Below are 14713 nucleotides of genomic sequence, written 5' to 3'. Positions count from 1 at the left end.
CCAACATCTCCGCAGCACTTGCAGGTCTGGAGCGTGCAACGGTACGATCGGCAACGGAGCATTTCGCAGTCAAACTTGATGTAATAGGGGACCCGGATTCCCCTGAAAGTCAGAAGGGCTGACCGCGTTTTGCCCATTATACGTGCGTGGATCAGATATGGGCGGTTTGTGGCTGTTAGTTCCAGAAGTTGGGCTTGCGTGATATTATCTGGAATGCCGTGTATCACTCCTCTTGAGGTGCCGGGGGAGGCTTCATGTAGGCCGTTATGTGGTAGGTAGAGTTTCGCAGAGTGAGGGACGTCAGTTGTGAAAGCCGGTCTGCAACGTGTAGATCGGGTGTGCCGGCAACGATAAGGTTGGTCGTCGGTTGTGCCAGGATCGTGATGAGAGTCCGAAATTGTTGTTCAGGGATGTGGCTGGCGGCAGCGATGCTTCGGGTCAATTCGTGAGTTTGCCATTCGCTTATACGTAGACCGTCATGTGGGCGAATAACGGTGATGTAATGGCTTGGCGGGAAACGTGGTGGGGGGATAGTACGCACCGCGGCGGGGGTTGTGTCAGCAGCCTGGGGCTTCCCTTGTGCTGAGTCAAGTTGTTTCTTGCGTCGGGCGTAGATGGCTTCAATCCACGGGTTAGCGGGCGGAATGGTCCGTCCACTGAGGGGATCGTACTCCATTTGGTTGGCTGTGGTGTTGGTGGTTGGGGCGACGGGGCTATCAGGGTGAGTTTCCATGGTCGTGACTGAGGCGCCTATGAGCGTAGGCGCGCCACTGGGTTCGGAGCTCGTTTCCATGTCATCGGAGGCAGCGGTTGCCAGTGGCGAGTGGTCGGGCTTCGCGCTGGCCGTCGCGCCCAGGTGTGCGTCCTGCTGCGCCATGGCTGGAGAGCCGCCGCTCGCGCTTGGCCAGGGGAGTAGGCCTAGCTGCGGCGCCGGAGTGGTCGGACTTTCAAGCTGACATGTTGTCGCTGCCGTTGGTCCGAGAAGGTTGAACGAGATGTCAGGAAGCGTTTGGTGATGCAGGAAGCGTTTGGTGGTGCGAGGTGTCTCGTTCGCATCGAGGAATCGCACGTTGGAGGCAAAAAACGGGAGTCAAAACGGGGCGCGGGCGCCGATGTCGGCCCCCTGGCGGCGAAATCAGAGGATGGGATCTAATGTCTCGGGGTCGGGGCAGTGGGCACAGGTGGGTGTGGCCTTGCGACCCTGCCTGTGGAGGCGTGCCGCTGTGTTGTAGCAGCCGGTGCGGAGCCGTAGGAGGGACCGCTCTATTCGGGATATCCCTCTGGTGGGAAGGAGCCGCGGGGCCTCACCGGTGGCCACTCGTTTGCAGGGGTCAATAGGTGACCGGTAAAAAGCGCAAAGGCTCATGGGTGCATTGTTTTCTCCCGCGGAGATCCGCCACTTCCGGTTCGGGAGCTCTCCTGGCCTCCCGTATGCCGTCGGCTTTCACGCGTGTGTGTGCTTGTTGTTTATCTGTTTTCACTGGAAAAAAAAACGCTCATGCATCGGGAATTCCATAAATAACAACATTTGACCACACTAGGGGTTTATCTGACAGGTAAGCACCCTGTGACAAATAAACAACACGCACACACGCGCCTGACAGCCGCCGGCACACGCAGGCGTACGGGAAGTGGCGGTAGCAGACGACGTACCATGAGCCTTTGCGCTTTTTCTGAGGGGAATAGCAGTTGTGATAGAGTTCACGGTTGGCGGTGGCGAAGAGGAGCCCCGGAGCGGTGCGAGTAAATCGACCTCACTGGTGTGAAAGCTGGGGGTGCTAGATATATACTGTTGCTGAATGTGTCCAACGTTGGCCCACATTTGGCAACATTGTCACCACGTTGTGTAACGTTGCCTAACGTTACACAACATAGGCAACACGGCAGAAACGTTGCGGCAACAATTTGTGTTACTAGGGAATTATGTGGCCTGCAAGCGTCATGTCACGACGACGCACGCCTCTTTGTGCCAGCCCATGACAATTTTGCCGCTCCAAATGGCACTGCCCAGGCGTGCAGTCGCGCGAGATCGGGCCCTGCCGATTAGCAACCCGGAAGTAGATAGCGGGGCTTTGAAGAGATGTCGGATTGGCGGGGATCCGGACAATACGGGCGCTCATTAATTGGAGAGATTTGGGATTTCCCATGCTGATTTTATAGGTTGACCTTGTTGCTGTTGACATTCTTGACAGACAGGCTTTGGAGTTTTGTAAAACACAGTAGTGAAAGTTCTGAAGAAGCTGTTGAAAAGGGCTTTCTTCATTAATAACACTGCTTTGTCCCGAATAATGCCGGAGATTTTGGCGCAGTGATAGTTTAAAGGCGAAGGCGGAAATTTTGGCGCAGCCAATGCTATGGCCGAGCAGATGCAGAAATTTTGGGGCAGCCACAGCGTCCAGCCGATGGAGGAAATTTTGGGGAAGCGAAAGTGCAGAGGTTTTAGTCAGCCCATGACGGAAATTTTGGGGTAGCCAAAGTGGTGAAAAGCTTGGGGCAGCGAAAGTACTTAGGCTACAGTCTTGCCGATGGTGGAAATTTTGAGGCGGCGAAAATACTAAGGCTAGAGACCTGCCGATGGCGGATATTTAGGGGGCAGCGAAAGTAATAAGGCTACAGTCCTGCTGGTGGCAGAAATTTTGGGGCAGGGACAGTTCTAAGGCTACAGTCCTGCCGATGGCGGAAATTTTGGGGCAGTAAAGGCTACAGTACTGCCGATGGTGGAAATTTTGTCGCAGCGAAAGGACTAAGGCTACGGCTCTTCCAACGGCGGAAATTTTGGGGGCAGCAAAAGTTGTTAGGGTAAAGTCCTGCCGGTGGCGTAAATTTTCGGGGCAGCGAAAGTAATAAGGCTACATTACTGCCGATGGCGGAAATTTTGGGGGCAGCGACAGTACTAAGGCTACAGTCCTGCCGACTGTGGAAATTTTGGGGCAGCGAAAGGACTAAGGCCACGGCTCTGCCAATGGCGGAAATATAGGGGGCAGCGAAAGTAATAAGGCTACAGTCCTGCCGGTGGCGGGAATTTGGGGGCAGCGAAAGTAATAAGGCTACAGTCCTACCGATGGTGAAAATTTTGGGGCAGTGAAAGGACTAAGGCAACAGCTCTGTCGATGGCGGGAATTTCGGGGCAGCAAAGTACTAAGGCTACAGTACTGCCGATGGCGGAAATTTTGTGGCAACGACAGTTCTAAGGCTACAGTCTTGCCGATGGTGCAAATTTTGGGGCAGCAAAGGCTACAGTACTGCCGTTGGTGGAAATTTTGGAGCAGCGAAAGGATAAGGCTACAGCTCTGCCGATGGCGGGAATTTTTAGGCAGCGACAGTACAGTCCTGCCGATAGTGGAAATTTTGAGGCAGAGGAAGTACTAAAGCTACGGTCCTGCCGATGGTGGACATTTTGGGGCACCGACAGTATATAAGGCTACAGTCCTGCCGATGGTGGATATTTTGGGGCAGCTAAAGGACTAAGGCTACGGCTCTGCCGATGGCGGAAATTTTGGGGGCAGCGAAAGTAATAAGGCTAAAGTCCTGCTGGTGGCGGAAGTTTTGGGGGCAGCGACAGTACTAAGGCTACAGTCCTGCCGATGGTAAAGGAGTAAGGCTACGGCTCTTCCAATGGCGGAAATTTGGGGGGCAGCGAAAGTATTAAGGCTAAAGTCCTGTCGGTGGCGGAAATTTTGGGGGCAGCGAAAGTAATAAGGCTACAGTTCTACCGATGGTGGAAATTTTGGGGCAGTGAAAGGACTAAGGCAACAGCTCTGCCGATGGCGGGAATTTGGGGCAGCGAAAGTACTAAAGCTACAGCTCTGTCGATGGCGGGAATTTCAGGGCAGCAAAGTAATAAGGCTATACAGTACTGCCGATTGCGGAAATTTCTGGGCAGCAACAGTACTAAGGCTACAGTCCTGCCGATGGTGGAAATTTTGGGGCAGGGGAAGTACTAAGGCTACATCCTGCCGATAATGGAAATTTCGGGGCAGCAAAAGTACTATGGCTGCAGTCCTACCGATGGTGGAAATTTTGGGGGCAGCGAAAGTAATAAGGCTACAGTCCTGCCGGTGGCGGAAATTTTTGGGGCAGCGACAGTACCAATTGCCTACAGTCCTGCCAATTGTGGAAATTTTGGGGCAGTGAAAGGACTAACGTTACAGCTCTGCCGATGGCGGGAATTTCGAGGCAGCGAAAGTACTAAGGCTACAGTACTGCCGATGGTGGAAAATTTGGGGCAGCAACCGTACCAAGGCTACAGTCCGGCCGATGGTGGAAATTTTGGGGCAGAGGAAGGTCCTACGGTCCTACAAGGCTATGGTCCTGCCGATAATAGCGAGTTTTAGCTGACCGTCTTTCACGGCCCGCTCCGCTCCGATAGCAATCGGAATCGCTTTTGCGCATGCGTGGCGCGCTTGGCCGCGAACGGCATTGGCTCCGGTTGCGCTGAGCGGGCCGCCGATACCGGAGCGGAGCGTCGAAAACGGTCAGCTAAAACTTTTTAATGAAAATTTCGGGGCAGCAAAAGTACTAAGGCTACGGTACTGTGAAGGGCGGAAATTTTAGAGCAGCGAAACTACTAAGGCTGAAGTCTTGCCGATAATGAAAATTTAGGGGCAGCAAAAGTACTAAGGCTGCAGTCCTCCTGATTGTGGAAATTTTAGGGCAGTGACAGTACAACAGCTACAGTCCTGCCGATGGCGGAAATTTGGGGCAGCGAAAGGACTAACGCTACAGCTCTGCCGATGGTGGGTATATCGGGGCAGCGAAAGTACTAAGGCTACAGAACTGCCGATTGTGGAAATTTTGGGGCAGCGAGACGACTAAGGCTACAATCTCTGCCGATGGCGGGAATTTCGGAGCAGCAAAATTACTAAGGCTACAGTACTGCCGATCGCGGAAATTTTGGGGCAGCCAAAGTGCGAAGGCTACAGCCCTGCCGATGGCGGGAATTTCGGGGCATCCAAAGTGCGAATCCCTCCCTATGGCGAGAATTTCGGGGCAGCGAAAGTACTAAGCCTACAGTATTGCCAATGGCGGAAATTTCGGGGCTCCTGTAGATAATGAAAATTTCGGAGCAGCAGAAGTATTAAAGGGACCCAGAAAAGCCTTCTGTAAAAGTTACAAAATGCCTGTATTGTCGTGTAGCCCCAATATAGCGATGCAATGCCCTTGGAATTATTGATCTACATTCAGTATTAGCTGCGCCAGAAGCAATTAAATGCACCTCTCCCCACTTGCCGATCGACTCCTCCTCCCTCTCTGCTTCCTTCAAAGCAGCTGGAAACACTGGGAATATCCATGTGACATCGCGACGCTCGACTTCCGTTCTGCGCCAGCTACATTCCTGCGCCTAGGCACGCGTCAATCGCTGCGGACCCGCCTTTGCCTCGTGATCGCGCAGGGAGGAGGAAGAGCAGCCGGAAGCCAATGGCAGCGACGCCGCCGGCGGCCGAACTCGCCGGCGATTGGGCGAATCAGGGAGCGCCTTCGCCGTTGCGTCAGCCGCGATCGCCGTTGCGTCAGCCGCGGTTGCCGTTGAGTCAGCCGCGGTCGGCTCGCTGCGGCGCCGCGCTCATCGGCTGAGAAAGGCGATTTTCAAAAATTGTTTACAAATTATCCGTGCAACGTATGGGGCTCACACTTGGCTCAAAAATCCCCCGTTATGTGTTCTACCACCTGCATGCATTTGATTGCCACCTTCACAAAGCTTTTCGGGGTCCCTTTAAGTCCTGCCGATGGCGTAAATTTTGGGGCAGCGAAATCACTAAGGCTACAGTTCTGCAGATGGTAGATCAGTGAGGCTGAAACAGTTCGCGGCAGCTGTGAATGAACCGTCGGTAGAAGTTTAGCAGGCCTGAGAATTCCCGTAGCTTCATAGTAGAGGTGGGCTGCGAGAAGTCTTGAACTGCCTTTATTTTCGTGCTGTGAGGTCTGATGTCATGGTAGATGACCAGGTGGCACAGGAATTCGATGGTCTGCGCAGGCCGAAGAGGCACTTCAGATGCATGACAAAGCCATATTCGTCATGTCGAGCAAGGAAGGCTCGTTAGTGCGCTCCGTGCTCTGATGGTGGGGTGCTTGCAATCAAGAGGTTGTAGAGGTCGGCAAAGACAAATTATAAACCACGGGTGGCCGCACCGATGAAACGTTGAAGTGTCTGGGTGGTGTTACGCAAGCCGAAGAGCATGCGGACGTACTCGATGAGATCGAATGGAGAGATGATGATGGTCTGCGGGATGTCTGCTGGTTACACGGGTGATAGATTTTGACCAAGTTAACCTTGCTGAATACTTTTAATTGCTGCAAATGCGGTTCCGGGTATCGGTCTGGAATGGTGATCGCGTTGAGGGCCCGGTAGTCGCCGCATGACCTCTAGTTATCGGGGTCCTTGGGCAGGGCTGCGCGTAGTTGCTAGAGGGTGGGGACGATTACCAGTTCTAGAATGTGCTCGAACTCTCGACGAGCAATGACCTAACGCTATCAAAAGGGACGATGCGGTCGAGCGCCGTTGAAAACAGGGAGTCCCTTCGTGACGATGTGGTAATGGGTGATGGTGTGCTTCACCGAGGACTCTCCCGTGTAGGGCCTTGTGATTGCCGAAAAATTGGCAAGAATCTTTTTGTGGGCTGAAGATGGCATACCAGCTCGAAGTGTGGTAGCCGTGGCAGGGCAGAGAACGCCGCACACTAAAAGGCCCGTCGTCATGTCCACGAGGCTTCGAGAGTGCACGCCATGCGCGCGCGTGTGCGGCCAAGTTGTAGAAACCCAGGAAACCAGTGTCGAGAATGGGCTGCTTGATCTTGAATTTTGGAAAAGCCACCGGAAGGCGCGACGTTGGCCAAAACTGACTGTGAGCGACAGCTGGCCGTAGGTGTCGATCGGCGAGTTGTTGACAGCGAATAACATGGAGGTCATTTCCTGGCGTCGTTGATCGAGCGAGGGGCCGGTAGGACGCTGATTTCGGCTCCCTAATCGACCAAGAAGCGGTGGCCTGCAGCCTTGTCGGTGATGTAGAAGAGGCGGCGAACTGCGTGAACGGGTTCACTTGCCACCGCCAGTGCCCGGTTTCCTAGTTTTCCGTCAATGAGCAGGGCTGTCTGGCGGCACTTGCGGGCGGCTCCTCCATAGGTACGAATATAGCAACAGACGCCTTAAGGGCCAGGCTCACCGAACGTGACAGAAGGGTATCTCGAGAACGGGACGGAGATCGGGAGTACCGGCGGCCGTGGGATGCACGTCAGCGGTGGGAGAAGTATGCGATGAATGCCAGCTGATGGCTCAGTTCTGAAATCGACCGAGCCTGGAGTCAACATTTCAGGTGGGGGGCGTTCTGATGACTGTGGTGATGCCGGGGAACCGGGAGTAGTCCGCGATGCGGTAGGCCAGTTCCGCGAGCAGCTCAAGAGGCACGTCACCGGCAGCCGCAAGTACCAAGACCATGTTTTGTGGGAGGCGAGGTCGCGAAGAAGTAGGTTGTTGAGGTCCTGCCATGATCGCCAAATAGCTGCCGCATGCGATGGAGCTGCTGGGAGGGCCGCATGTCGCCCGAGCTCCTCGAATGTTCAAAAGCTGCTAAAGATTGCTCCGCTGTGACTCGAACATGCGGTGAATGATCGCGGCCTTGATGTGGTCGTACGGTGCTACAGGACGTGGGACATCGAGGATGTTGGCAAGCTCGTACGTGATGCTGCCTGGCAAGGAGGTCACGACGCTTTCGTCTCCCGGCTAGTGTTACGATGCAGACGAAAGCGCGCTTCGAATTGCGTGATCATGTCCGCGGGTTCAGAGTCCAACAAGAGGGCTAACACAGGTCTGTCCGGGGCGCAGGTCTGCTAGCGCAGGTCTGCCCGCCGAGTCCGGTGGTGCCGAAAAGTCCGATCAGAAAAAGGCAACTTTGGTCCTCGTCACCAATTCATGTCGCGACCGGCGCAGAGACAATCAGACGCAACAACGTTTGGGCTAGAACTACTTTTATTCCTCCAGCGTGAACGCATGTGGTGGTAGTGGTGGTGGTGGCCCTAAAAATGACGCATACCCACTTAGGGGGATTGGCCAAGAAGAGTTATGTTTTCATTACAATCAATCATGCGAGGCAAAATAATGGAGCAGAAGAAAGAATTTGGCCTAGGTTAATGAGAGAGAGAGAGGGAGAGAGAGAGAGAACACGAAAACAAAACAACACAGAGAAGAGTAGGAAAACTATACCAAAAATCAGCCTAATCGGAATGTTTTTAACACTGCAGACGAGCTGTCTCCGAAATGAAGGAGTGGATGGCGTTGCACACGTACCTATGGCATCGGCCCAGCCTAGTCTCCCCAAACGACAAAAGCATCGGTACAGTCAAAGGCAGTCCAAGACGTAGCAGGGGAATCTCCAGCAGCCTTCTCCGATGGTTAGAAAATCGGCGGCAAAAAAGAAAGAAATGCTCTTCGGATTCAATTTCTTGGTAAAATTGGCAGAAGGGGGAGGTTATCAGATTTGACCTATATAAATACCGATTAAGCGGCGTCACACCACAACGAAAAGAAGTAAGCAATATATTTCGCACAAGCGACTTTGGCATAAACTTCTCAGCAGTACCTGAGGTGTTCAAGGTCAGGAGAAGTGTTCAGACCATGATCGGAGGCATCTTGATTGACCAGGTTGTGGGGACCAGGGTTCTGACGGCGGCCTAGCTCGATCCTCGAGATCCGGCCGCACGGCTAGCTCCACTGAACACCGCCACGGATCACCAACTTGGCGTATCGGCAGCGAACAGCAAGGAACACAGGACACAGAATTCGCCCACTCCGACGTTTATTGCAATGCAATAAAGGAGACGTCGGGCGCGTCGTTCTACACCGCCGACCACCTTAGCCAGGGCGGGAGAGACAGGCGCGAGGGCGGACAAAGGCAGGCCAAAAAGGAGCGAGTCGAACTTACGGCCGCTCCCGACGATGGTTCGTGTCCAAAAACGCCCTACCTCCGTAGCCCGCCTCGGACCAGGCCGCCGGAGCTTCCGGGCAAACCTGTCACATGAGGGGGTCGGCCGCGCCCCCTCGCTCTCACGGGTATCCTCCCGGAGGGGGAAGCGCGCGACCGCGAAGAGAGAGGTACCACCCCTCTCGCCTCCGCGGCGGGCCGAGAGGGATAGGCAAGATGGCGGAGCTCCGCAATTCCCACAAGGTATTGGCGATAACGTGCCAACAACACGCAAGAAAACGGGAGAAGAACCTTGACGATCGGTAAAGCCAAAGCTGTTTTAGCTCATATGTCAGCGGTTTCATTGAGGGTCAACCCACAGTTGCCGGGCAGCCAAACGAGCCGAATCTCCCGCACGTGAATGGGGACGCAGGAATAAAAAGTTTTGAGAATAGAATGTAAAGTTTCTGAGGAGAGAGCCATGCACACGGACAAGGAGTCGGTGAGTAACATCACGGAAGAATTCGCCGAATCAAGTTTCAGGATTGCAAGGAGTAGATCAAGAAATTGTGCATAAAAAATTGGGATGAAATCGGGTAACTGCAATGAAAAAGACCAGTTCAATGTCGGAGAGAAAATAGCCACCCCAACCTTTTCGTCTTTTTTCGAAGCGTCAGTTGCAATGACCACGTGGGATGGGTATTCGGACGGATGAGCCAGAAGAATGTTATTGATTATGTTAGGCGGGAGAAGCTTAGTGTACTGGGGGAAAATATTATCGAACGAAATCCTTACTACTGTGGATGGTAACTGCAAGGCGGGAACTGAAAGGAGGGTGGTGTTTAATGGAGTAAGCAACGAATTGGCAAAAATGACCTGTAGGCGCCGGAGACGAGGCCAATGGGAACCAAAAAAACGACATTGCGTGCTGGAGGAAAACAGCCTGTGGCCTGGCCAGCGGGGACTCAAAGAACTGTGCGAATGCATTGACTGTTAGGTATTTGAAACTGGAGTTCAGCGTTGGGACTCCGGCTTCTAAGTACAACACCCTAATCGGGACGTAAGCGGGCAGGCCTAAGCAGCAGCGCAATGCTTGACGTTCAAGCTTCACCAAAGGGGTCGCAGAGCCAGAGAACAAAGCGCACCCAAATTCTAAGACTGGGCGAACATACATGCGGTAAATCATCAAGAGTGTATCTGCTCCCAGACCTGATCGCTTGTGACTAAGACCCCTCAAAAGAGCGACAGCGCGGGAGCCTTTCGCTGCAATGTGCTCAATGTGGAGGCGCCAATTCAATTTACTGTCATATATAACCCCAAGGTATTTTAGTGAATCAACCTGCCGAATAGAATGTTGACGATAGGATAACGAAATGGATGGGTCCGTAAGGGGGAACACAAGAATGGCACACTTATTAATATTTAACGAAAGTTTCAGTGTCCAGCCATAATTAGGAGCGCCCAGCGTCTTCGTCGTTGTTGTTGTTGTTCCTGGTGACCTGCCCCATACCCACGTGGGGGCGCGTGCTGGCCAGGAATCGGGCGTGAGGAGGGCTAATGCACCCGCTTGAAACACCGGACAATTATGAACCTAGCGATTTATACGCAGAAAGAGAGCATTATTACAAAATAGAACCAATTGAAAGTTGAAAGTAGAGTTTGGAATAAAAAAAACGACCTTTTTGAGCCGGAGAGAGTACATGCAAGAATCAAAGCTAACAGGGCAGGCGCCTGGTCTCGGAAACGTATGCATGAATGGCAGCAGCCACCCCTCGGTGACTATATATATCCCAGTGATTTGGCCCCAAAAGATATCACTGGCATGGAAATAGAAAGACCAATTCCCAGCGTCCAAGCGTGCGCGTGGGCTCTGCCATTGTTCATAGAGCCAGACAATCTCCCAGTTCCAACCCAGAAGTCTTGAGGTATGAACGAAACAGACAGCTGAAAGCAGAAGCAAACAGGTCAAATCAAGAAAATCTCAGACCAGAGGACATCGACAGGTTCATTTCCTACTTTCAGGAAATGACCTCCAGTGAAACAACCAGAGACATTGACAGCATTATCTCCAGCCCCTACTTAGCAAGTCTTTCACAACTACCAGATGAAGACTTTGTACACTTAGTCGCTCCGATTACTTTAAAAGAATTAACAGAGTCAATGAAGCAACTCCACAAAGGCAAGGCGCCAGGAGTGGATGGATTGCCAGTTGAGTTCTACAGCACATTTTGGGACCTTCTTGGACCCTTCTTATGCGCAGTACTAAATAACATTCTAACAACGCACACAGTACCCCACACCTTTAAACGAGGTAGGATTATCCTAATACTAAAAAATGCCGGGGCTTGGAACGAACCTACAAGCTGGCGCCCCATTACGCTACTGGGAACGGATTACAAATTACTCGCATCAGTACTAACAAGACGGCTACAACTTACTTTGCCGGAAGTGATAACATCGTGGCAAGCCTGCTCAGTTACAGACAGGAACTGTCAAACCTTGAACATGTTAAACAGGGACATAATAGAGTACACCAAAACGAGACAGGCTAGAGGCTGACTCATTTCTTTAGATCAAGCACAGGTGTTTGACAGAGTAGAACACAACTACATTTTCGCAACTTTAGCAGCCTTCGGATATCCACAAAAGCTTATTAATATATTAGTAATCCTTTATGAAAACATGCAGAGTGATCTAGTAGTAAACAAACAGGTAGCAACTGGCCTGAGCGTAACAAGAGGTGTCCGACAAGGGTGCCCACTTTCCCCATTACTCTTCGTTTTAGCAATAGAACCGTTCTTAAAAAAATGTCGAAAACAACTCGCATATCCTAGGCTTACAGCTTCCACGGAGCCAGACAGTTAAAGTAACGGCGTATGCCGATGATGTTACTTTGTATCTAAGGGACGAAGATAGTTTAGTGCATGCACTTAATTGCTTTGAGGAGTATTCTGAGTTAGCCGGTGCAAGACTAAATTGCACAAAAAGTAAAGCCCTAAGCCCTAAGTCCATTAGCAAAACAACACATATATGGCATCCCAGTTGTCACACATGTAGAAATCCTTGGAGTTACTTACACGTCAAGCGGGGTATCACTTAAGACATGGCACCAAGCACTTAAACAACTCAAGGAGGATATAAACGAAGCCTTAGCTTACGACTTTTCATACGCGGTTAGAAGGTATCTGGCACTAAACATTTTTACAGGGAAACTATGGTACATAGCAGGGAAAGCTGCCCTTCCTCGATACATAGCGGTTAAAATTACATCTGAAGTATTGCGCCTGTTCTGGTCGGATAAAACAGCCCTGGTCAAAACCGGGAAACTGGGCCTGCCCAGACAATTCGGGGGGTGGAACATCCCCTCCGTAACCAACTATGACGTGACCTATGCTTTGAAAAGTGTTCTTAGGGTCCTTGATCTGCAGACGGGGCATCCGGCAAGGCAGCTCAGTGTATATTTCTTGGGAGCGCAAGCTAGGTTATTTCTCCAGCACACTCCGGATGGGCCTAAGGCAACCCAGCCACCCCCCTTTTACACCAAAGTAATAGCGGCATATTGGAAACTAACTACACACAATTCACAAAGGGAAATAGAAGCTATGAGGAACATAGAACTGGCTCAGAAACTAGATGAGACGAGCCCTGAAAACCTAGATGAGAAACAAAAGAACTTTCCCTGGCGCACGCTGATCAATGCAAATGTACCGGGTGAAGCCCAGGACGTAACATGGAAGTATGGGTGGTCAGTCTTGCAGACAAAAACGGTCTTAAAGAGATGGGGTACAGCAACAACAGACGAGTGTGTGCACTGCAATAAAAGGGAGACAAATGAGCACGCAATGATCCAATGCACAGTGGCCAAAACATTTTGGCTCATAGTGAGCAGGGCATATAGACAAATCCGCATTCGGGACTTTCTGGAGGGCAGACGGTGCCCAAGAAACCATCTAGCAGTGCTTATCATAACGATTGGTTTTTATGTGCTGTGGATAAACAGGCATATCGCTGTCAAGCAATTGCGCCCCCGACGTAACCAGTGGAACTTACTGATCCACATGCACACAAAACTAATAGAAAACCTGGAAGTAGAGCTCTTCTTCTTAGGGGAAGAAGAATTCCTGAGAAAATGGTCTTGTCCTTTCATTGAGGTTCAAAACGGGCGAGTGCAGCTGAGTTGCACTCCAATACATGGATTACGCTTCACGGGAACATAAAGGGAGGCTTATAAAAACGGGTGCGCCTGAGCCGCACACCATTACATGGGCTACATTTCATGGGAATATAACGGGAGGCTCATAAAAGTAAGTGCACTTGAGTTGCACTCCAATAACGTAAGGGTCAAGTTTACGGGAACATAAGGGGAGGCTTTTAAAAGGCGCAGGCGCCTCGGGCGGGGAGACTTTCCTCCCGCACCTGTGCACTTGGCGCCTCACTCTACTACAAGCGAGCGGGTTCGCAAATGTAAGCCGCGTATGGCATTTTTACAGGTGTAAGCCATGTGGTGCGGATGTAAACCGCGTGATTGTGTTGCTACTGCCAAAGGTAGTTCCAATTGCATTCTGTAAACAGGTCATGTTCTGAGTATTCAATAAGTTTTGTGGCCCCAAATGGGAAGGTGGGCCAAATAAGTGTATGTGGTACAGTCAACAAACCAATGCTCGGTGTCTTTTGTATTTGTTTTTGCATTTGAATGTTTTGTGGTTGCGTATGAAGCAAGGAAGACCTATGAAGGAAGAAGGAAGAAGGAAGTGAAGGGAGCTGGTGCCTGGGGTGGGGGAGCAGTCCCCCCCCCCCCCCCTCCCAGGACACAGGCTGTCCTTTCAGTGCACAATTTATGTACCAAGAAGTGTACGTCTTTTGCATTTGTGTTCATGCCGTGTTAGTTCTTGACTCATTTCGTATCTGCTCTGTTAATAGCAAGGAGAGATGTCGTCCTGGAATGTAACGGACGGATCGAGTATGTGAACGTGGAAAAGCGTAACCACGAGTGTTTTGTACCTGCTTTTGTTACAGGAGAAAAATAAAATTCCTTTGCTTGCGCCACGTGAGGGGCTCCCGCCCTCGTCGTCGTCGTTGTCGTCTTCGGCGCAGGGAACCCTTGGTATAGTGAACTAGAATATACCCTTGGCGTGCTTGTCCCCCAAATCACCCAAGCTATAGCGAGAGCATGCCCCAGTGGGGTGAAGAACCTTCAAGAGGCCATAGTAAGCCCGAAGTGGACTTCCAACATCATCTTGGTTAGCACACCGAACCAAGAAGCCGCTAACGAATTTAGAACCATAGAAACCCTGACCATCGGAGAAAAAAAGTATGATGTAAAATCGTACGTGGCTTACTCCGAACAAGAAGTTAAAGGCGTCGTTCACGGCTTTGCTCCCGGCACTACCTCAGAAGAACTTCTGGACGGCCTGCACGTGCGGACCATCGACGCCAAGGTCGTGTTCGCTCGCATGCTGGGCAAATCGACCACCGCTCTTGTCACCTTCGAGGGCAACACGGTTCCCCGCGCCGTCTACTTTTACGGAGGGGAAATGACATGCTACCTATACAAGGCTACAAGGCTGGTCTGCCAAATATGCAGAAAAACGGGGCACAGAGCCGACGTATGCCCAGAACCCAACGCCAACATCTGCTCGTCATGCGGAGAAGAAAACCCTGCGAAAGACCACAAGTGCACGCCCAAATGTGCGCTGTGCAAAAAGGAACACCACACGGGCTCCAAGGAGTGCGAGCTGAAATTCCGTAGCCCCAGAATCCCACCAGGCAACAGAAGCAAAATTTCAACGAAGCAAAGCAGACCAAGATGATTCGACGACG

The sequence above is a fragment of the Haemaphysalis longicornis genome, unplaced genomic scaffold (genome assembly GCF_048455015.1).
Source record: "Haemaphysalis longicornis isolate Haplotype H1 unplaced genomic scaffold, Haemaphysalis longicornis Haplotype H1 scaffold_9, whole genome shotgun sequence".
Lineage (NCBI taxonomy): Eukaryota > Metazoa > Arthropoda > Arachnida > Ixodida > Ixodidae > Haemaphysalis > Haemaphysalis longicornis.
The sequence above is the reverse complement of the archived record's forward strand: the minus strand, read 5'-3'. Positions refer to the sequence as shown.